The sequence below is a fragment of the Hemiscyllium ocellatum genome, chromosome 4, assembly GCF_020745735.1.
Source record: "Hemiscyllium ocellatum isolate sHemOce1 chromosome 4, sHemOce1.pat.X.cur, whole genome shotgun sequence".
In the NCBI taxonomy this organism is placed as follows: Eukaryota; Metazoa; Chordata; class Chondrichthyes; order Orectolobiformes; family Hemiscylliidae; genus Hemiscyllium; species Hemiscyllium ocellatum.
In genome coordinates, this window is record NC_083404.1 from 88872467 (window position 1) to 88896829 (window position 24363).

Consider the following 24363-nt stretch of genomic DNA (forward strand, 5'->3'; position numbering starts at 1 on the left):
TAAAAAATGAGGTCTGCAGATGCTGGAGATCACAGCTGAAAATGTGTTGCTGGTCAAAGCACAGCAGGCCAGGCAGCATCTCAGGAATAGAGAATTCGACGTTTCGAGCAAAAGCCCTTCATCAGATTCCTGATGAAGGGCTTATGCTCGAAACGTCGAATTCTCTATTCCTGAGATGCTGCCTGGCCTGCTGTGCTTTGACCAGCAACACATTTTCAGCTACCATACCACCTTAGCTGATTTTCTCTTGACTCCCAACAGGTCCTGCTATTGGAGTTGAACATTTGCAAAATCATTCATGGGGTTTACTTAACTACACAACTACAGCCTAACGCAGAGTAATGCCAATGTTATGGGTTCAATTTTTATACTGGCTGTTCTCGGAGGTCTGTCTCTTTACCTCGCAGAGTTGGGCCTCTCAAGCTGGAGAATCCTCTCTCTCTCACACACACACACACGCCTATGGTCACTTGCAGGTTATAAGCGATACAAGAGCAGGTCTGGTCTTACATTTATGCAAACCTGAATAGAGATGACTAACAGGAATCATCGTTGGTTTAATATATGAAGAGGTCGGATAATAATAATAATAACTTCAAGGATGGGAATTGCACACACCTCTTCTTTTTTGCCAACCATATGTGATAATAGATAAAGAAGAATTACTTAAACTATGGTTAGCAATCATTATAAATGAGGCATTCCATTAGGGGTATGGGTGGGTTGCGCTTCGGCGGGTCGGTGTGGACTTGTTGGGCCGAAGGGCCTGTTTCCACACTGTAAGTAATCTAATTAGTAATCTAATTAATCTGGATTACATAAATCATTGAAAGAAGTGTGGGTGCTGTTATGGACTCGACCAGACCACTCAAAACATGCTTTCGCAGGCAGCCCTTGACATAACCTTGCAATTTGTTTTGGCAAGGAACAGGTTTTTAGCAACAAAGGGACTAGCTTTGTGACAGTCAGATTGTGGAAGCTATGGCCACTATCTTTCAAATTATGTACGGGGAGAGAGTATGGTATTAGAGGGCTCAACATTTGGAAATACGACAACTCTATTTAGAAACATTTAGAAGGATAAAGCAAGCTGCTACAGGCCAATTAGCCTGATGTACAAGACAATGGGCAGCATTTTAACTTGCAAGAAGTGGGTTAAGATTCTAACTGAATTTAACTCCTCAGTACATATCAGTATGTTAATAACAAAAGGTTCTAATTTTATTTGTTTTTACGGGTATGCTTTCAAAGTCATGTGGGAAATCCTAGTGGAGATACTGAGTATAAATCATTCTGACTTTAACCTAACATCCTGATTTTAACACAAGGACTTGGATTTTCCACTTCATGTGAGACATTTCAGAATCAAAAGATGAGCGTGCAATAGGGTTGCTCTGTGAAATTGACACTGGAAAACCTTCAAAGACTAAAACTGTGTAGTTCTGTCCATAAAGAAAGCTTTTGTTCACAAGACCATTTCTATAACTGTTCGTTCATTGCTTCAGAGATGTATTTCAATTTCTTGGAAGAAATTTCAGTTACTTTGAATTTTAATCATTGTAAACTGTACTTCCCAGCTCTCAGCCCTCACTTTTGAAGACTGCCCTGGATATGTTTTGATTTGGAGATGCCAGTGTTGGATTGGGGTGTGCAAAGTTTAAAAAAACACACAACACCAGGTTAGAGTCCAATAGGTTTATTTGGATGCATAGCTTTCGGAGTGCTGCTCCTTCTTCAGGTGGTTGTGGAATATAAGATCCTAAGATACAGAATTTATAACAAAATGCTTACAGTGTGATGTAACTGAAATTATATATTGAAAAAGACCTGGATTGTTTGTTAAGTCTTTCATCTTTTAGAATAACCATGTTGGTTTCAGTTCTTTCATATGTGAATCACAAAACTTTTTTAAAGCTACATTCTCAAGTGAACTTTAACAATAGTTTAACAATAGGTTTGACAAGGGTCAGTTAGACTCAAAACGTCAGCTTTTTTCTCTCCTTACAGATGCTGCCAGACCTGCTGAGATTTTCCAGCATTTCCTCTTCCGTTTTCAGATTCCAGCATCTGCAGTAATCTGCTTTTAACAACAGGTGCCATGCTGGCACTGAAGGTGCGAAGTGTCCTGTGTGAGGCTGTCTGTGCCCCAATGGTCAGACTGATTCTAATCTAAAAAAGGATTTACAAAATATTCCATGGATTCATGATGTTTTTGAGCAAAATAAAATGTAATTCTACAAGTACAAATTTACCCTACAAACATGTGTGTAGTGCATTGGGATGACCTGTAGTGTGACATGGACCCAAGGGTGGTTCCCAACTTGTCTATAAGCCTCTGCTCAGCCACTTTGCATTGTTGCCTGTCCCTAATCCATCTTGGAGGATGGTCACCTGAAGGTCCAAGGTCGAATGTCCTGGACCGATGAAGCGTTCTCCGACTGGGAGGGAACATTCTTGTCTGTTGATTGGTGCACGGTGTCCATTCATCCGTTGCCATGGTCTCTGCTCGGTCTCACCAATGTACCATGCCTCAGGGCATCCTTGCCTGCAGCATATGAGATAGACAACGTTGGCTGAGTCACATGAGTATGAGCCACGAATATGGTGGGAGGTGTCCAACAAGGATATGTTTTCAACATCACAACAGTGATTACATTTCAGGTAGCTGCGAAAGGCATTATGTAAATGCAAGCGTTTCTTTACAGTCATTCCTTTCGATGAGGACAAGCGAAGCAGCTGCAGCATCACCAACTGGAACATGAGAAGTAGCTACCTTCCTGCCTTCCCCTCACCCAGCTGTTAATCTACAGGCCATGCAGCTTGAACACAAAGCTTCAGCACTACACAGAGCTGAAGCTCAGCTTTCTTCACATGTCTCAACCCCAATGCATCAGGAGAGTTACACATTCTCAATAGGTCATTCCTGAACTTAAAGTATCCTGCAACAAGAATCCATTCCCAGTGAATCAAGTAAGCATCATCATAACACTGAATGTCTTTCCTAGCCTCTGTCTCTTCACAGGGATCAGCTGGTGATGTGTGCAGGGTTTCACAAACTGTTGCTTCTCGAGTCCCATGCTAGGAGTTGACCTTCCTGGCCACCTGCTCCCACTCTTACTGAGAGTGGATCTTGAAGGTCTATTGGTTATTTGTTGCATGACCCCAGTGTCTGTCCTTCTGTCAAATTGCCTGGTGACTTCATAAACACATGCAAAGCCTGTTACTACCATTTTGGCATTGCTCCATGTGTCATCTGTTAAACATGTGTGAAGTTAAGATTAATACGAGGCGCTGGTGTCGTCCACTGGGGTGGACAAAGTTAAAAATCACATGACACCAGGTTAGAGTCCAACAGGTTTATTTGGAAGTACACGCTTTCGGAGTGCTGTTCCACAGGGAGCTAGTGGAGTAGGATCATTGTCTTTTGGTTTCTCTTCCAATCCTAAGAATGGGTAGAAAGGTTTAGAAAGTCAGAGATTAACAGTGACAGGCCAGAGAACGAGACAATTTAGGAAAGTTGGGACATCCAACCAAGATACTGAGGGAATGAGCACGGGGAAACAGGGTAATCCTGGCATATATAAGGCATAGTACGTAATAGTCCACTGTGGGATATGTGAAGCCACACAGTAGGGTTAGTTGGCATATTGTGATGAGGGTCCCTTAATTCAATTTATTCATTCTCTTATGCAGGCCACATGATGACTCGGGTTGAAGAGGTTGCCCTTTGTTTTGAATTGAATGTGTACTCCTGTGTTGAGATTTTTAAGTTCATATTGGAAGATGATCAGGATGTTATAATGCAGCTGAGCTGGAGTCAATTCACTGAAAAGAGTTTGATGACATACCACTTTGCATTATGTTACGACACGAATTAATTTAAAACCAGCAACACAAAAAAGATTTATCCCATGCAGTAATCTATAAAACTTCGAGTGGCCAAGAACAATTTAAGGTAAAAATTAACAACTTTATTTCTTCAGGTATAATAGAGAATAATTAACTAACAACTATTTCGAAGTCCTTACTCTAAGCTATCTTTTACCTTCCCTTCTATAACAGTAGTCCAACAAAACTCCTGATTATGATTTACAAAACAATATGTTTAATCTCAAAACCTGGCAGCTTTCGTTCTTCTCAGTATTTCAGTGTTTTTTTAGATTAGGTTCCCTACAGTGTGGAAACAGGCCTTCAACCAACAAGTCCACACCGACTCTCCGAAGAATAACCCACCAATGCACCCAACAACTATGGACAATCTAGCATGGCCAATTCACCTAACTTCTCGGTATTTCTGTCTTTTTTTTCTTTTCCTTGGGGATCCCACTTCACAGGTTACTGATCAATGAAGGTTCCTTTTAAGCAAGCTATTTTCTGGGCATGTGCAGATGTGGTTTGTTTGGCAATTCTCCTCTCGACTGTTCAATTTTCCCCAGTGTTATACCCTCAAAGCATCCGACTGTGTCATTGGCTTTTTAAGACTGTCAATATACTAAATTCAAACTCGATGAATTTATGTAAAACTCTGCTATCTCACTTTTTAGATTAGAATCAATCTAAACATCAGGTCATAGACAGAGAACACAGGGGGCTAACACATTCAACATATTGTCTAGCTATCACCATTGTTAACAGCTAACCCAAGAATGCAACTTTAAAAAATGGGTTTTGTGATTTACACATGAAAGAAGTGAAACTATCACTGTATTCTAACAAATGAAAGGTTTAACAGACAATCAATTTTTCAATGTATAATTTCAGTTACATCACACTGCAAATTTTTGCTATAAATTCTGTGTTACGATTGAGCCCTCCACAATCACCTGATGAAGGAGCGTCGCTCCAAAAGCTAGTGTGCTTCCAATTAAACCTGTTGGACTATAACCTGGTGTTGTGTGATTTTTAACTTTGTACACCCCAGTCCAACACCGGCATCTCCAAATCAATACAGCATGTAGCATTCTTTCCCAACAAAGCTGCTACTCATATTTGTTCACATTTTTTCTATAACTGTGAATGTTTCATAATTTTGCCATTGAAACTGAAAGATGCTATATCCTGTCCACTATACCTACCTGGAATACCTTGGTATCCTTGAGTATACTCACTGCCACCAATCCTTGCTATTGTTATTAGCTTAAGTGACTGATATTTGCATAAGATCTTCTGTGGAATAAGTTTATTACATAATAACCAGTCACACTGTATATGGTATACATGAAAGTCCTTTGTAAAACCACAGGTTATACTTAAGAATAAATGCATATTATTTCTCCTGAAAGATTTTGGTAAGCGACTGGCAGATGACGGGACAACTTGTTAGTTTCTTCCAGGAACTGTTCTTTATATACTGTTTGGTGGAGTTTATCTGATGATATCATTTAACCCTCTCAGGTACTAACTGGTTCATAAAGTTCCAGTTCCTTCTCAAATTGCCTTTCATCTCCCCAGGAGCAGGGCCCAGAAAATTCAAGGCCATAACTACAGTAGAAGGTCGCAGATTGAAGTTTGAATTATTACTTGAAGTTCCTTATAGTGGCTAGCTGTCTCACAGCACTGCAAAAACCTCACAATTTGAGCTTCTCATTCTGACACCATGTTCGATATTTTAGCTTTAATTATTTCTACTCATGATTCGATACATCAGAGGACTGCATCAGAGGTCACATGACTACAGCAAGTTACAATTTACAAATACACTTCTCCAAATTCAGATGATTTTCAGTAAATGCAGAAACAAAATAAATTTGTCAGGCTTTCAGTCAGATTTTTCCCATTTAATTTTGTAGTTCCACCCATGAACTGATCTACAAACTGATCCCAAATGCTCCTTTAACATTCAGATGTTTAAGTCTTGATTTGATTTATTATTGTCATATGTACTTACGTACAGTGAAAAGTTGTGTTTGTGTGCAGTACAGGCAGATCATACCATACAAAGAGATTAGGGGTAATAGAATAGAGTGAGGAATATAATATTATAGCTGCAGATAAAGATGTGCAAAGAGTGAGATAGGCATTAAGTTTTTAATCTGAGAGGTCCATTCAGAAGTCTAATAACAGTGGGCAAGTAGCTGTTCTTGAATCTGTTGGTATATGGATTTAAGCTTTTGTATTTTCTGCCCGACTGAAGAGGTTGGAAGAGATTATAACTGACGTGGGAGGAGTCTTAGATGATGCTGGCTGCCTTCCCAAAGCAGTGAGAAGTATAGCTGGAGTCAATGGATAGAAGACTGGTTCGTGTGATGAACTGGCCTGTGTTCACAACTCTCTGTAGTTACTTACAGTCCTGGGCAGGGCAATTGCCACACCAAGCTGTGATGCCTCAGGATAGAATGCTTTCAATGGTGCATCTATAAAAATTAGCAAGAGTCTTTATGGATATGCTGAATTTCCATACTGCTTTCTTGAACATGGTATCAACATGGGTTGACCAAGACAAATGGATTGGTAATCACTCCCAGGAACTTGACGCTCTTGACCATCTCTACCTCAGCACCATTGACAGGGCGTGCCCTCCAATCTGCTTCCTGAAGTTAATGACCAACTCTTTCATTTTGCTGATGGTGAGAGAGGGATTGTTGTCTTTATACCCACACCACCAAGCACTCTCTTTCCTGCATTCTGTCTCACCATTGTTTGAAATCCAGCTTACAACGGAAGTGTCATCAGCAAATTTGTATATGGATTTAAGGTGGAATTTGGCCACACAGTCATGAGTGTATAGGAGCAAAGTAAGGGGCTGTTAGAGCCTTGTGGGCTACTAGTGTTGAGGATTATTGTGGAGGAGGTTCTGTTATCTATTTTCACTGATTGCAGTCTGTTGGTCAGGAAGTTGAGGATCCAGTTGCAGAGGGTGAAGCAGAGACTTAGGTCTCAGAGTTTAGAGCTTAATTTGGTTGGAATTATGGTGTTGAAAGTAGAGTTGTAGTTAATATGTAGGAGCATAATGTAGGTATCCTTGTTATCCAGATACTCCAGGGATGAATGTAGTAGGCAAAAGTGAGAACTGCAGTTGCTGGAAACCAGAGTCTAGATTACAGTGGTGCTGGAAAAGCACAGCAGGTCATGCAGCATCCAAGGAGCAGGAAAATCGACATATCAGGTAAAAGCCCTTCATCAGGACTGAAGGCAAGGAGCCTCCAGGATGGAGAGATAAATGAGGGGAGGGGTGTGGGGCTGAGGAGAAGGTAGCAAAGAGTCTAATAGGTGAATGGGGGTGGGGATGGAGGTGATAGGTGATAGGTCAGAGAGGAGGGTGGAGTGGATAGGTGGGGAGGGCGATTGGCAGGTAGGACAGGTCATGGGGACAGTGCTGAGCTGGAAGGTTGGAACTGGGGTGAAGTGGAGGGAGGGGAAATGAGGAAACTGGTGAAGTCCACATTGATGCCTTGGGTTTGAATCATCTTCCACCTCACGACACTTCAACCCCAGGGCACCAATGTGGACTTCACCAGTTTCCTCATTTACCCTCCCTCTACCTCATCCCAGTTTCAACCTTCCAGCTCAGCATTATTCCCATGACCTGTCCTACCTGCCAATCTCCCTTCCCACCTATCTGCTCCACCCTCCCCTCTGACCTCCATCCCCACCCCCATCCACCTATTGTACTCTTTGCTACCTTCTCCCCAGCCCCACGCCCCTCCCCTCATTTATCTGTCCACCCTGGAGGCTCCCTGCCTTCAGTTCTGATGAAGGACTTTTGCCTGAAATGTTGATTTTCCTGCTCTGAGGGTTGAATGTAGTGCCAGGGAGATGACATCTGCCATGGAATTGCAAGACATCAGGGCAGGCTAGGAATCGAGAGTTGATGTAAGCAATGACTAACCTCTTGAAGCATTTCATAATTATGGAGGTCAGATCCACTAGGTGATAGTCATTGAGACACGCTGCATAGGTTTTCTTTGGCACCAAGGTGATGGTGGTCTTCTTGAAGCAGGTGGGGACTTTAGATCGTAGGAAGGAGAGGTTAAAGATGTCAGCGAATACTCCAGGTAACTGGTATATGCTGGATCTGAGTGCTCGGCCCGGACTCCATCTGGACCAGTTGCTTTCTGTGGGTTCACTCTCAAAAAGGCCAACCTGACATCTGTAGCTAAGAAAGAGGGAACAAGTGTATCTGAGGTTGTTGAGACAGGTGAGCTGTTTCATTGACCTCCTGTTTGAAACAAGTGTAAAATGCATTGGGGGTGGGGATGGGTTTTTGTCAGCTATTCTGTTCTGCTTCGCTTTGTAGCCCGTTATATTGCATAAGCCTTGCCACAAGCGGCCGGTGTCCATATGATGAGTTTGGGTCTCTAGCTTAGTGCAGTTTTGCCTCTTGGCATTTCTAATGGCCTTGCAGAGGCTGTGTCTGGATTTCCTGTAAAGGCCAGGATTGTCTGATTTGAGTGCTTCACAAGTTAGAATCTTCGTCAGTGTGAAGTAGCTGACCCACTGTGAGTGCAGATTGGAAAATTGCAGGTGCACTGCCTTTAATTTTCCAAACTAGTTCTGTTTCAATTGCTGACTTGCTGTCTGCTGACTCGGTTACCAGGAACAGCTCTGCAAGGTCTTGAAGGTGCTGCTGGATTTTTATTAACAGCAATAAGTATCATAGCAGGAGAGAGACGAGAGTTGAGAACCTGGGACTGGAATGTCAATGCTGCCTTTCAGACCCCCCCATCTCTCTAAGCTATAAAACCCAGACTGAGTTACTTACATTTCTGGTCAAATTTTCAAATTCCTCCCTTTCTTCTAATATTAAACTTCCTACTGTTTTTAATTTCTTCACTGTTGATAGTCCCTAATTTCACCAATATAGTCCTACTCTGTCTATTGAGCTGTCTTCACCTTCTCTGCATAAACATTTTACTTTCTATTCTGGCTTTGATTTTCTAATCTGTTCTTTATTTTCAAACTTTACCACCTGCTTAGTGCACAATGCCTTTCAATATTAATGTAAAACCCTTTTGGATGTGTCTTTACATAAGGACTGTTACAGAACTGCAAATTATTTTCTGTTGTACTCCTGATTAAGTGTTGGATTTTGCACTCCCCACAGGAAGATCTGAAGGCCTATTGAGAAGTGTCTGCCCCTGACCTGACTGAAATGTTACAGGGGCAGGGGAGTTGTCCAGTGGCCTGCCGTCCCTTGTTTCTACTGCTACTATAATCCGCAGCGGGGGAGAGGTCGATGCCATTTGAGGTGCCTTCCAGTTTTAGATGCATAAGCTGGCACAGGCAAAGGGGAGAATCTGGGTGCGTTGGAACCACTCATCTCCTGTAACTTTGTCCAGCTGGCCACTCTTCGGAAAACTCTGACATGGGATTTAGCTGAGACTCTTGGCTTGGTGGAACTGCCTATACTGCCATTAGGTAGCTGGCAGCTCTCAAAGACAAAACCTCCTCCTGAGCAAGAGCGGCCACTTGCCCCTTCAGAGGAGTTGACTGCTCCTGGCATTGATTTGTTGTGTAGTAGTCATTGGAGATGTGGGTTTAAGTTTAACAGGGACGGGGGGTTTGTTGGGATTGAGGACTCCATAAAGTCCTGCCCATATAGGTATCTAACCAATCCAAACACTAATAATACCACTAATAAGCAAATCAAACTAATGTAAGCATCACTGAACCTAATTATTGAAATTCGTACAGTTTTCCGGAGGGTCTTTCAAACCCTTTGATGGTGATTACAGGTCCAAGTATGGATTGAAAGATAGAATCACCATCTCGTGGATAAGCCTGGAGGTGACAGCAGCCTTTATGCAAGCAAGGCATAATGTAACTAAACTTCCTGTCTTCCCACCTCCAAAAGCATTAGGTTCTGGCCAGGAAGTTCTATGGATAAGCTTTTCTCCCCACCACTTATGGAGGCCAGTAAAGATCAATTAAGGATCACTTCACAGCCTCAGTGAACCACCACTAGGGTAAACACAGCTGCAGGTGAGCTTGTAACCATACTGCATTCAAGATAGCTATTACACCGAGGTCAGCTTGGTGTAATTGAGTTTGGAGGGAGTTTGGTCAAAAGCAGTCAGTGCTAGAGCAAAAAAAGCTGGACCTCAGGGAAAAGGGAACCTTGTTTTTAATTGCACCTTCTAAACCCTCTTCCAGCAATCCCCAACCTGAGAAACCTTCCTCACATCATCACATACTGTTGCCTTAGATCCTCTGTGATCCCAAGACTCCAGAGGCTGTCATCTGGCAATAGCCATGACCATCTACACTGAGCACACAACCTGCTGGTCTCTGGCTGACAGAGTTTGCTATGTGGGATTACATAACCAAGGGACCTGATTCACTGGTGGCCATGCCACTGCCTGATTAGTCTTGCTGAATTCAGGCAACATGGTCTCTTGTAAGGTCTCCAGCTGGATGACATGATAATTGACAACTCAAGAAGATTTTGTGTGAAGGTTATGTATCTGAAAGCTGTCTCCAGAACCCATTTCAAAATAAGGCCCATTAAGTTCCTTGTTGATGGGCAGGGGAGAGAACACATGCAATTTTTAAACTGTAAATCAGTAAGTTCAAGCAGTCTGATGCACATGCTGGGTATTTGTTGGGTTCAAAAAGTTAGGTGAAAAATGTCAGGGTCTCTGGGAACCTTTATCAATTATGTGCTTTCCCTTCTGTTTGACCATTGCTTTTTGGTTATTTTTCATGTGTGTTGATGTGTCTGGTTCTCTGAGTGCTGCCTGCTCTCCTCTTGCAAGCTCTCTCGCAGCTACAGTCTTCCTTTTCTGCACACAACCTCCTTTGAGATATCAGTTGAATAGTGAACAGAGAAAAGGGTGTTGAGAGCAATTTAGCATATATCACTCTTGTGAGCTGATGAAGCTGCCTAGTGAAGAGTCAAACGATAGCCTCACAACTTCAGGTAAATTAAGGTCCAAGCGATTACCTTCACATTAAACTACGTAGATCACCAGCTGCAGCCATCATCAGCTTTAACCTGATCCAAGATGCCTTTCCAGTTGAGATTAATATTCCACTCTGCAGTCCCAAGAAGAGCAGGAGCTCCTGCAGATCCCTCACAGAAAATATAGACCCCCTGTGCCAAAGCTCCTGCTACTCTTTACAGACCACCTGCCTGCCTCCATGGTCCCCCATTACTTTGGTTCCAGTGAGAGGGCTGCAGTGAGCTGTCGAACCATCTACTGCTTCCCACCACCTGATTATAATGCTTAACCTCCTGCTGCCCCTTCCTCACGGGCTAACCACTCAACAGATTATTTTCTCACTCGGGAAGTAAAATTTACAAAATATTTAAAATCAAAATGATTAAAAATTGATTGTTTTCAGTTTTGTTTAGCTTGTTCAGGAATATGGATTTATCGCTCATTTCTAATTGTCCTGGAAAAGATTGTAGAAAGCTGTTACCTTTAATCATTGCTGTCCTTGGCATTAATGACACCCGCAATGCTGTTTGGAGGAAATTCCCGGATCATGACCTAGTCACAGTAAAGGAACAACAATATACTTTAACATCAAAGTTGTGAGTTGCTTGGGAGAGGGGTTGAAGATAACGGTGTTTCCTATATCTGCTGCTCTTGTCCTTCTAGATAGTAGAGGTTGTGTCATTGGAAAATGCTTTCTGAGGAGTCTTGGTGAATTAATGTGGAGCATCACATAGATGGCATGCATTGTGCATCAATGGTGAAGGGACTGAACGTTTAATTTGATGGACAGAGGGCCAGTCAAGTGGACTGCCTGGATTGTGTCCAACCTCTTGAGTGTTGTTGGAGCTACATTTATTCAGGCAATTGGAGAGAATTTCATCGCACTCCTGAATTATGCGTTATGGATGGTGGACAGGAAATGTGTAGACAGGACGTGAGTTACTATATCCAAGCCTCTGACTTGCTTTCGAAACAACATTATTTCCGTGGTTGCTCTGTTTAAGTTTCCAATTAATGGCAATTCCCAAGATGTTGACAACAGCACAACTAAATTTGGGATTTTTAAAACTTTAGTACTCAGGCTTGCTTCAGAATAGCACCATCTAAAGTGAGAATAAAACTGATATTAGACTCCCCACAGGAATTACATGGCCAGTTTAAGTGATAACATTTAAAGTGTGTCTGTGCCTTATTTTTAATCAAGTTAGACTAATTTAGCTTCTGAATTGTATTATTTATTTCCTAGTTTGTCATTGCATGCAATGTGGAGTCATTTTAGTTAAGGTTAATTATTCATTTTGTCTCTGTATTTAAGTCCTTGAATTCTTTTTTCCCAATTTTATTAAATTATTGATTGTTTAAATAAAAATGAATGACTCATTCGTTCCAGAGGTTTAGACATGATGTAAAGCCAGTATATTACCTTGACATTCAAGTATGTGATGTGAAATGCAATTTTTTTTTTGTCTGGCAGCATTATCTATAAGTACTATATTTGTTTTTGAAAGTTACATTTTTTGTCTTTCATTCATTCATTCATGGATTGTAGGCATTGCTAAGAAGGCCAAGATTCATTGTTCACCTCTAATTGCCCTTATGAGCCAACATCTTGAACTGCTAGATTCTGTGTGCTCTGATATGGTCAACCACGTCTATAGTTAGAAATAGTTCATGTTGCAAGGCCGCCATCAGCAGAATCGTGTGAATGATTTGCTGACCCTTCGCTTGTGGTGATGTCAACACATTCTGACATCCCACTATGATGTGCTTGTCCTTGCTACAGAGCCTGAGTGAGTCATTCTCGGTTCTGACGTGGGTACAAAATATTTGAAAGGGAACAGTGAAATATCAAAGTTACCGATGGAATGAAAACATGCAATGTGCCTTTCATGTTGAGCTATCTGTCATGAACTACTCACTAAAGTTTAAGAAAAACTGTTCATCCCATGAGATCACCACTGTTAAAGCAGGCTGTTCAGTATTTGAGCACAGTCCTGTATCAGGGCTTATGATTGGAATAATTTTGATTGTTCAATTGTGATTTTCTCTTTAATTTTGTGCCACTGCAAATAATGTTAAAAGATAAGTCATTGATACTTACTTTGAATTTGACACCAAAGCAGTCATTATTACTTGATATTATTTGTTGGCGTCAGACAAAATTGTGTTTTTATTCTCCTTGTACCTCAGGTGGTAACAGGGGTTGGGGAGGGGGATTCATGTGTGCTCGAAGGACAGAATTTTCAACCAAAATAACCAACAAAGATTGGGTTGGGTGAAGGAAAATCCTAAAACTCAAAATCCCAATTAAAACTGGTCCCAACTCACCCACGTCTATCATTTTAGTCAATGTCTTCTTTAATGGCTGGGGATTTCACTGGTAAGATCAGCATTTGTTGTCCATCCTTGAACTGAATGGCTTCCTATGCCCTTTCAGAGGGCATTAAGAGTCAATCGCTTTGCTTTTCTGGAGTCATATGTATGTTAGACTTGGTAAGACTGGCAGATTTTCTTCCCTAAGGATGATAATGGATCAGAGAGTTCTTATATGTCAATTTATGATAGTTCAAAGGTCATTGTTTAAATTAGCTCTATATTCCAGATTTAGCAATTAAATTTAAAGTACACAAGGTTCTTTGGTGTAAGTTAATCCCATGTCCCCGCAGCCTTTGCTGGGTCTTCTGGATTACTGCTGTTTCCCTCAGGTAAAATTGGATGGATGACCAACACATTCTGAGGAGGTCATTTGTCACTTCAAAAATGATTAAGCGGCTGCGACTGGAATTGTTATTCAACCTCACATTGTCAAATGAGTTTCCTGAGCCTAATCCAGCTGAGGCCTGTCCAAAGCCAGGAGTTGATCTAACACTGGACCCAATGTGTTTGCTTTTGCCTGAGTAAATCTCTCAATCTGGTACCCCATCCCCTATTTTCCTAACAAGAGAAAAGGTATCTTCCTCAACTCAGACCTTCAATTTTCTTCCAGGACCATTCAGACTTTTGACCCACTTCCATTCCCAAGCTCATACACTTGGCCTTTGTCACCTCACTAGGCCTCCAAATCTCCAGGTTCAACCCTCCTTCCAAAGTCACTGGCTTCTCCCCACAGATTGATCCAGTTCACTCCAGCTGGGATGCCACTACCCTGGGCACCTCACATCCCTCTGTTGATACCTTCCCTTCACCAAAATAGACTCCCTTGATGTAGATTCAGGAGTAGGATTCAGCCCATCGACTGTGTCATTCAATGAGATCAAGGTTTATCTGATAATCCTCCACTTCTTGTCATTTCTCAGAACCCTCAATCCCCTTACTGATTCAAAATCATGTCTATCTCAACCTTTGAATATATCTAATAACTAGTCTGAACAGTTTTCTGCGGTAAAAAATGATACAAATTCAAAATCTTCTGAGAGAAGAAACTCCTTCTCGTCTTTGTCTTAAATGAGTGCCCTTTATTCTGAGATCTGCCCTCAGGTCCTAGACTCTCTCACAAGAGGAAACAACCTTTCTGCATTTACTCTGTCAAGTCTTCTAAGAATCTTAACAAAAAGCAAAGGTTGCTGATGCTGTAAATTTGAAACAAAAATGGAAATTGATGGGGGAATTTAGCAAGTCTGGCAGAATCTGTGGACAGAACACACACTCAATGTTTTGGGCCCAGTGACCCTTCTTCGGAAAGATCTTCCTGCCTACCATGGAAGCTCAATCGAATGGCTGTCTAAAGCAGTGCCATTCTGTATTCTGAAGAAAGGTCACTGGATACGAAATGTTGACTGTGCTTTCTCTTCACAGATGCTGCTGAACCTGCTGAGTTTCTCCAATAATTTCTGTTTTTGCCTCTAAGAATCTTGTACATGTCAATCAGGTTGCCCCTCATTCTTGTATATTCCAATGTGTATACATCTCCAATGTACACATGTACAATCTACTCACTCTTTCCTCATTAGACAATCCCTCTGTACCTGGTATCAGCCGAGTGAACTTTCCCTGGATTGCCTCCATTACCATAAGACCATAAAAACATAAGACATAGGAGTAGAACTTGGGCCATGCAACCCATTGAATTTGCTCCACCATTCGATCAGGGCCGATGGGTTTATTGAACACCATTTTCCCACTTTCTCCCCATAACCTTTGATCCCCTTGGCAATCCAGAACTTGTTTATTTCTGTTTTAAATATACTCAATAACCTGGCCTCCATTCCTTTCTCTGGCAATGAATTCCATAGATTCATCACTCTGTGGCTAAAGAAGTTTCTCCTTATCTCCATTCTAATGGGTCTTCCCTTTACTCTAAGGCTGTGCCCTCGTCTCTCCTGCCAATGGAACCATCTTCCCAATGTCCACTCTATCTAGGCGATTCAGTGTTCTGTAAGTTTCAATCCAATCCCCCCTCAAGCTTTTAAATCCCTTCAAGTGTAGCCCTAGAATCCTCAAACATTCCACATATGTTAAGCTTTTCATTCCTGGGATCATTCTCACAAACTTCCTCTGGACCCACTCCAGGGCCAATATATCCTTCCTGAGCTATAGGGCCCAAAATTGGTCATAATAGTCTAAATGTGGTCTTACCATGGCCCGTTAAAGCCTCAGAAGTACATCCCTGCTTTCATATTCTATCTTTTTGAGATGAATGACAAAGTTGTATTTGCCTTCTTAATTACTGACTCAACCTGCAGGTTTACTTGAAGAGAAACCTGGACTAGGATTCCAAAATCCCTTTGCACTTCAGATTTCTGAATTTTCTCCCCATTTAGAAAATAGTCCATGCCCCTATTCTTCCTATCAAAGTGCATGACCTCGCACTTTCCCACATTGTATTTCATCTGGCACTTTTTTCTCCACTCTCTTAACCACCGTGCTGCCCACTAATCTGTCTAAATCTTTATGCAGGCTCCCCACCTCCTCAATAATACTTGCCCTCCAACTATCTTTGTATCATCTGCAAACCTAGCCAGAATGCCGTTAGTTCCTCTATCCAGATCATTAATGAATAAAGTGAAAAGTTGTGGTCTCAACACTTGTGGAACATCACTAGTCAACAGCTGCTATCCTGAGAAGGACCCTTTTATTCTCACTCTCTGCTTTCTGCCAGACAGCCAGTCTTTTATCCATGCTAGCACCTTGCCTCTAATACCATGGGCCCTTATCTTACTCATTAGCCTCCTGTGCGGCACCTTATCAAAAACCTTCTGGAAGTTCAGGTAGATGGGCTCTTCTTGATCTAACCTGCTTGTTATCTCCTCAAAGAATTTTCGCAGATTTGTCAGTCATGACCTCTCCTTGATGAAACCATGCTGACTTTGTCCTACTTTAGTATATCTTTAGTGTGTCAGTATATCCTTCCATAGATAAGAGGACTAAAACAGTTAACAATATTCCAGCTGTGATCTGACTAGTGCCTTCTATGGTTTTAGCAAACTCACTAACTTTTATGCTCCGTTCCTTTTTCCTAATTGACTCACCTCATCATCTCCCTTCCTTTCCACTCTTTCCCCCATCCCCACCAACCTCTTTGGTGTTTTACTTCACTGAATTGATTGAAAGGATGGGGATTTACAAACAAGAAACAATGGCCATCTTTGAAAATAGGCTGACCTGCTGGCGACCTTCAGTGTTTTAAAGCTTCCCTATCAAGTGGCGTGCATAACCGAAAAAGGTTTGGGATGTTGGTACCAGAATTTTATTTTCTAATAATGAATAATTGAAGGATTGAATGAGCATTTGTACTGCAAGTAGAGTTTCTGTTGGTTAACCATGTCTCTTACGGCTGGGGTGGCAGCTTCATTCAGATACGTTTTAAACAGTGTAGTGCACAGGGTCCTCGCTCAGAATGACACTGCTTTAGACAGCTCTCCAGCTGAGCTTCCACAATTGACTGGAAGATTTTCTAATTCTGTGATTGCATCAGAACGCATGTAACAGAAAAAGAAACACATTTCGACGATGGATATTCTTGAAAGTATTTCTTAGATATAATGATTAACACTTTGTGATGCATAAGGTCTTTCTTCAAATTATTTCTTTCTGCATTTATATTAAATATTTTCATTTTTAGATTGTGGTCATCAGTAAAGTTCATTAGGGTTGCTGAAACTCGTAAATAATTTAACATCTTGATAAAGTGACCTTAGAGTGTTTGACAATCAGTTGCTTTCTCTACTTGTCTAGTAAACCATTTTGTAATTGTCTTATATAAAGCCAAGCTACATACATGGTGTGAGCAATCATAAATCAATTTTTCTAATGATGCTTCTAAGTTGCGATATTCAGTGGATGTGCATTAAAATGTAAACATTATGGCAAAATTATAATGCTCATAATTATACATATTTAACAAATCTGTATTTCCTTATGTTGACTTAAATCTGATGCCAGTTATTCTTGAATAAACTTAGAAAATGCTGGAGAAACTCAGCAGGTCTTGCAGCAACTTTGAAAAGAGAAAGCAATTTTATTTTAGTCTGATAAAACTCCTGCAGTAGTTTGCTTTATTTGCCCAAAATTATTAAGCATCCCTCTCAATTGGCCAGTCCAAATATGTCAACAAATGCCAACATGCTAAAGCTACAACATAAGATTATATGTATACTAAACAACAAACTATACATGTGATCCCATAACCAATAGTTTAGATTAAAGCTCTGCTGTCCAGTCATGAATGATGGTGGATAATTAAATAAGTAATGACAGGAGACTCTGCAACTCGTTGTTCTTGATGATGCAGGGGCACAGCGGCACAGTGCAAAGGAAAAGGCAGGACAATCACAACAATCCTCAGCCACAACATTCAGTTTGGGTCCCAACTGGCCATGCAGCCCTTGACTGTAGTCCAGATTTGGTATAAATATGTAAGGGTGATCAATCTTGACATCAAGGCAGCATTTAACTGAGTATGATATCAAGAGCTCAAGCAAAATTGAAATCAATGGAGTCAGGATGAAAACTTGACACTGACTGGAATTATACCAGCATAAAGGAAGGTAACTGTGTTCATTGGAGTCAGTTATCCTAGACCCAGGATGTTGCTGCAAGATTTTTAACGTAGAACATAGTACATTACAGTGCTTACAGGCCCTTCGGCCCTTGATATTGCACCAATCTGTGAAACCAATCTGAAGCCCATCTAACTGACACTATTCCATTATCATCAACATATTTATCTAATGACTATTTAAATGCCCTTAAAGTTGGCGAGTCTACTACTGTTGCAGGCAGGGCATTCCATGCCCTTACTACTGCCTGAGTAGAGAACCTATCTCTGACATCTGTCCTATATCTATCACCACTCAATTTAAAACTATGTCCCCTCATGTTAGCCATCATCATCCGAGGAAAAAGACTTTCACTGTCCACCCTATCTAGTCCTCTGATCATCTTGTATGTCTATGTCACTACTTACTTAACCTTCTTCTCTCCAACAAAAACAGCCTCAGTCCCTCACCTTTCCTCCATACCGGGCAACATGCTGGTAAATCTCCTCTGCACGCTTTCCAAAGCTTCTACATTCTTCCTATAATGCGGTGACCAGAACTGTATGCAATACTCCAAGTGCAGCTGCACCAGAGTTTTGTACATCTGCAATATGACCTCATGGCTTCAAAACTCAATCCCTCTCCCAATAAAAGCGAACACACCATATACCTTCTTAACAACTTGATCAACCTGTGTGGCAACTTTCAGGATCTATGAACATGGACACCAAGATTGTGGGCGGCACGGTGGCACAGTGGTTAGCACTGCTGCCTCACAGCACCTGAGACCCGGGTTCAATTCCCGACTCAGGTGACTGACTGTGTGGAGTTTGCACGTTCTCCCCGTGTCTGCGTGGGTTTCCTCCGGGTGCTCCGGTTTCCTCCCACAGTCCAAAGATGTGCGGGTCAGGTGAATTGGCCATGCTAAATTGCCCGTAGTGTTAGGTAAGGGATAAATGTAGGGGTATGGGTGGGTTTCGCTTCGGCGGGTCGGTGTGGACTTGTTGGGCCGAAGGGCCTGTTTCCACACTGTAAGTCTAATCTAAAAAATCTTTCTGCTCATCCACACTATCAACGACATTACCATTAGCCCAGTACTCTTTATTCCTGTTCCTCCTTCCAAAGTGAATTACCTCACACTTTTCCACATTAAACTCCATTTGCCACTTCTCAGCCCAGCTCTGCAGCTTATCTACATACCTCTGTAACAGGCAATATCCTTCTGCACTATTCACAACTCCGCTGACTTTAGTGTTATCCGCAAATTTGTGAACCTATCCTTCTATGCCCTCAATCAGGCCATTTATAAAAATGACAAAACAGCAGTTAGTATCCTGCGGTTGTGTCCTGGACCCAATCATCTTCAGCTGATTTATGAATAACCTACCCTCCGTCTTAAGGCCAGAAGTGGGACATTTGCACAATGTTCAGCACCATTCATGACACTTCATGTACTGAAGAACTCTATGACCATATGCAGTAAGACCTAGACAACATTTATGTTTAAGCTGATTGTTTATGTTGCGGTTATCCCACACACGCGTTATGTGAAGCCCATTTCAAACATGAGAAACTAATCTTTTGACTGACATTCATTGATATTCCTGTCACTGAATCTCCCAATAAAAGTATCCTGAAGATTGAACCAATCACGTAAATATTTTGGTAACCAGAGCCACTCAGAGGGTGGGCATTTTGCACAGAGCCATCAACTGCCTTTTATTGAACACATACAAATTTTGTTCCATTGTTTTCAACAAAAGACATGTCAGTAGATACTGAAAAGTGATATTTGAGGTTCAGTGTAGGAGTGATGGGTGCATGATCCTCTCCAACAGATTACTTGCTGGATAGCAAGGGTCAAATTACTTGCAACATCTTCAAATGATAGGGAGGAGAAGTAAAATTAAAATATGAGATGTAAAAAGTGTAAAATAAATTGTGTTTTGGCTGGCTGAATATCCTGGATATCTCTGTGTACATTAAAATTAGAGATTGATTTGCAATTTATTCATTTGATGTGAAATTGTCATGGATGAGATACTGTAGCTTTAATTAGAAAATAACCAATCTGTGATTTATTTCTCTGTCTGCCTGTTTTCCTCTATTTTTTCCTATTGCTGTTGAGGTTTCAATGCTCATTAATGAGACTGATAACCAAGCACAGTTCCAGCATTTAAACCACAGATGTTAATTAGTAAAATCAATATAACAGGACCAGAACTTGAAGTGAGACATAAGATAACACACCTAGCACATCCTAAAGGGATGTTGCAGCATGTTAAGCATTTGTGCATCCCCAGATGGATCAGTGAATAAATCCACCACAAGCCCCCATGCGAGTCAAAAAGGTCCCTAATCCCTGTTAGGTTCCCAATTTCAGCTGGAGCAGAAATATAGAAGCCTATTATAGTATTTACCTTAGGCTAGAAAAATAGTGTTCAGTCATAAACTCATGCTTAAAATGATTGTGCACATGATGATTGAGCTCTGGTGGTGTTTTTGATCTAAATTTTCACTCCCAAAAATGGGAGTCACTTTGGAAGTTCGAATACAAAGAATCTGGAACAGGAACTGAATGCACATTGAACCGTCCACTCAAGTTGAATGAAAATGGGACAAGCAGTGACTACACCCTTCTCATTCTCATACAGGTCTTGCATCCAGAATAAAAGCTAGTCCACCAGGTCCTAGTATTCACCATCAAGGCAAATACATGAAGAATGGCTGCTAAGATGAGGTAATTGGTGATCCTGAAAACATATCAGAATATCTAGTTACACTTCAATACTGCTATGTTCCTGGTACCCAGCAGTTTGGGGAACAAAATAGCCTGGAAAAATATTTCCAGGTGTTGTTCTTGAGAGCAGAAAATCCACTGGCCTTGCTCAATCTGGCTAACATGAAAGATCATGTAAACCAAACAGCCACGTGGGTTGACTCGACTGATCTATAAGAAAAGCCAGGCAAGCCACTCAGTCGTATCAAACTACAGGGAGAAACAGTATATAAATTCCAAATGGGCCACCTGACATTGAACATATAAGCGTACAAATTAGGAGCAGAAATAGGTCATTCGACCCTTCGAACCTGCTGTGCCATTCAATGGTATCATTAAGAATCGGAGAATGTCCTCAACTCCACATTTCTGCCTTCTTCCAAAAAGATTTTATTCCTTATTAGGTAAAAATCTATCTGTTTTGTCTTGGAAATATTGACTGACTCTGTTTTCACTGCTCTGTGAGGGTGATCGTTCCAAAGATTCATGACCCATTGAGCCAACAAAAAAAAATGCTTTTTACCTGTCTTACATCGAAGACACCATATTTTAAAATTGTGTACATTAGTTCCATTCTGTCTCACAAGGCGAAACACCCTTTTTACACTCAATCTGTCATGTCTTTTCAACATCTTATATTCTCAAGAAGGTCACTTCTTATTCTTCTCTGCTCCAATGGATACAGGCCCAGTCTGTCTAATCTTTCCTCATAAGAGAACATTTCCAATCCATGACCAGCCAAGTGAAATTTCTAATACATTTTTATCTTTTTTTCAAATAAAGGGACCAACACAATCTGTACTCTAGATATAGTCTCACCAGTGCATTGCACGATGTTGCAGAGACATGAGGCTCTGAAAGAATTCATGTTGAGGGTAGTCTTAAGTACCACTGACTATGATGTTGACAGACCAACATTGTTTGAAGGGGTATGTGGCAACCAAATAACCCTGATGCAGATGGTGTTCACCATAACTGCATTCCTTGCCATCACTTCCCATTTTCTAGATGTGCAATGAAACTGAAAAATGGCTTGGACAGTGACAAAGATGGACAGAGACAGTAGCACTGTGAAGGGTGAAAGTGCTGATCGCACCTGCTGGACATCAGGACATTGAAGGGACAAATATAGGAAGAATACGTTTGTAAACTTCAGCCATATTTCATTTGCAAGCATTTCTTCACACATGTACAATGCATGAAGATGTGCTGATATTTCAAATATTGCTGAAAAGCAGATTGCACCAGGCCATTGGTGCTAGCTAACTGACATTGTCATCTCAGTGATGCAACAGTTGGTGGCAATATCTTAAAAGGAAGTGAATGCTGGCCAATAGAGCCCCATCGATGTGGGAGTTCCAAAGGTGCTGGGGGAAAAAAAGGGGCTATTGCTGTATCATAAGTCTGGGTCTGAGATGAGAAAGGGATCAAAGTGTAGCAGGCACTTCTTTTTGGATGTAATACAGCAAACACTACAATTGAGCAAGTTATTGTACATTCAGAAATGTCTACAGTACATATTGATTAAATACTCATCCATCCTTTTGCTCTCAAAACTTCTTTCTTTGTAAGTTACTATGCCTATGTGCTGGCCTGACTATAAACCTGGTGACTGGTAAGTCTGGAGACTGGGATGACGTTGGTGGACATTCTCTGCGGTTCAGAGTCTGGAGAGCACAGCATGCTGAGAGTCTCCTGCACAGATGTAGGTATATCCTCCTCTGCCTGACTGGCTGTATGGACTAGCAGGGGAGGGGGTGGGTTGGAGAGGTAGAGTCTCTATGGAGTGCACTGCAATTTGAATCTCCTTTGGTCCCTACTGTACCTACTCTTCTGGATTTCTGTTGGTACACATCTCACTGCCTTGTCACCTTGTCATTGATGCTGTGCACTCATGGCTACAACTGCATAAGAGGGGTTGCAAAAGTACTCACCTCCAGGAGCCACAACAGTTGTCAGAAGTTGGATTGATTTCAGCATCATGGTTGATTTTTACCTGTATGTTTTTGCAAGTTGACTTATAGTGATTCAATGATGTTTGTTTGGGAAGGAAATCTGCTGTCCTTACCTGGTCTCGCTGACATATAACAATACACATACAGCTATGTGGTTTATTCATAACTGCCCTTTGTAACGGTTGAAAAAAATCAGATCTAAGCTCTGCAGATTTTCCACATAGAGTCACAGGAACATTGGAATAGGAGGAGGCTATTCAGCCCCTTGAGCCCGTTCCGCTATTCAGTGAAATCATGGCTGATCTGTGGCTTAACTCCATGTACCTACATTTGATCCACATCCCTTAATAAGGTTTCTTTCACAAAACATTATAGTTCTCGGACCTAAAATTAACAACTAATTTAGAATCAACTGTCATTTGTGGAAGAGACTTCCAAACTCCAACCATCCTTTCAATACACAATAGACAATAGGTGCAGGAGTAGGCCATTCTGCTCTTCGAGCCTGCACCACCATTCAATATGATCATGGCTGATCAGTCTTAATTAGTATCCTGTTCCTGCCTTATCTCCATAACCCTTGATTCCACTATCCTTGAGAGCTCTATCCAACTCTTTCTTAAAATGAATCCAGAGACTGGGCCTCCACTGCCCTCTGGGGCAGAGCATTCCACACAGCCACCACTCTCTGGGTGAAGAAGTTTTTCCTCTTCTCTGTCCTAAATGGTCTACCCCATATTTTTAAGCTGTGTCCTCTGGTTCGGCACTCACCCATCAGTGGAAACATGTTTCCTGCCTCCAGAGTGTCCAATCCTTCAATAATCTTATATGTCTCAATCAGATCCCTTCTCAGTCTTCAAAACTCAAGCGTATACAAGCCCAGTCGCTCCAGTCTTTCAGCGTAAGGTAGTCCTGCCATTCCAGGAATTGACCTCGTGAACCTACGCTACACTCCCTCAATAGCCAGAATGTCTTTCCTCAGGTTTGGAGACCAGAACTGCACACAGTACTCCAGGTGTGGTCTCACCAGGGCCCTGTACAGCTGCAGAAGAACCTCTTTGCTTCTATACTCAATCCCTCTTGATATGAGGGCCAGCATGCTATTAGCCTTCTTCACTACCTGCTGTACCTGCATGCTTACCTTCATTGGCTGGTGCACAAGAATACCCAGATCTCTTTGTACTGTCCCTTTACCTAAATTGATTCCATTTAGGTAGTAATCTGCCTTGCTGTTCTTGCCACCAAAGTGGATAACCATACAATTATCCCATTAAACTGCATTTGCCATGCATCTGACCTGTCCTGACTCACCTAACCTGTCCAGGTCACCCTGTAATCTCCTAACATCCTCATCACATTTCACCCTGCCACCCAGCTTAGTATCATCAGCAAATTTGCTAATGTTATTACTAATATTATCTTCTATATCATTAACATAAATTGTAAAAAGCTGCGGTCCCAGCACTGATCCCTGCGGTACCCCACTGGTCACTGCCTGTCATTCCAAAATGGAGCCGTTTATCACTACCCTTTGTTTCCTATCAGCCAACCAACTTTCAATCCAAGTTAGTACTTTGCCCCCAGTACACGCGTCCTAATTTTGCTCACTAACCTCCTATGTGGGACTTTATCAAAAGCTTTCTGAAAGTCCAGGTACACTACATTTACTGGATCTCCCTCGTCCATCTTCAGAGTTACATCCTCAAAAAATTCCAGAAGATTAGTCAAGCATGATTTCCCCTTCATAAATCCATGCTGACTCTGACCTATCC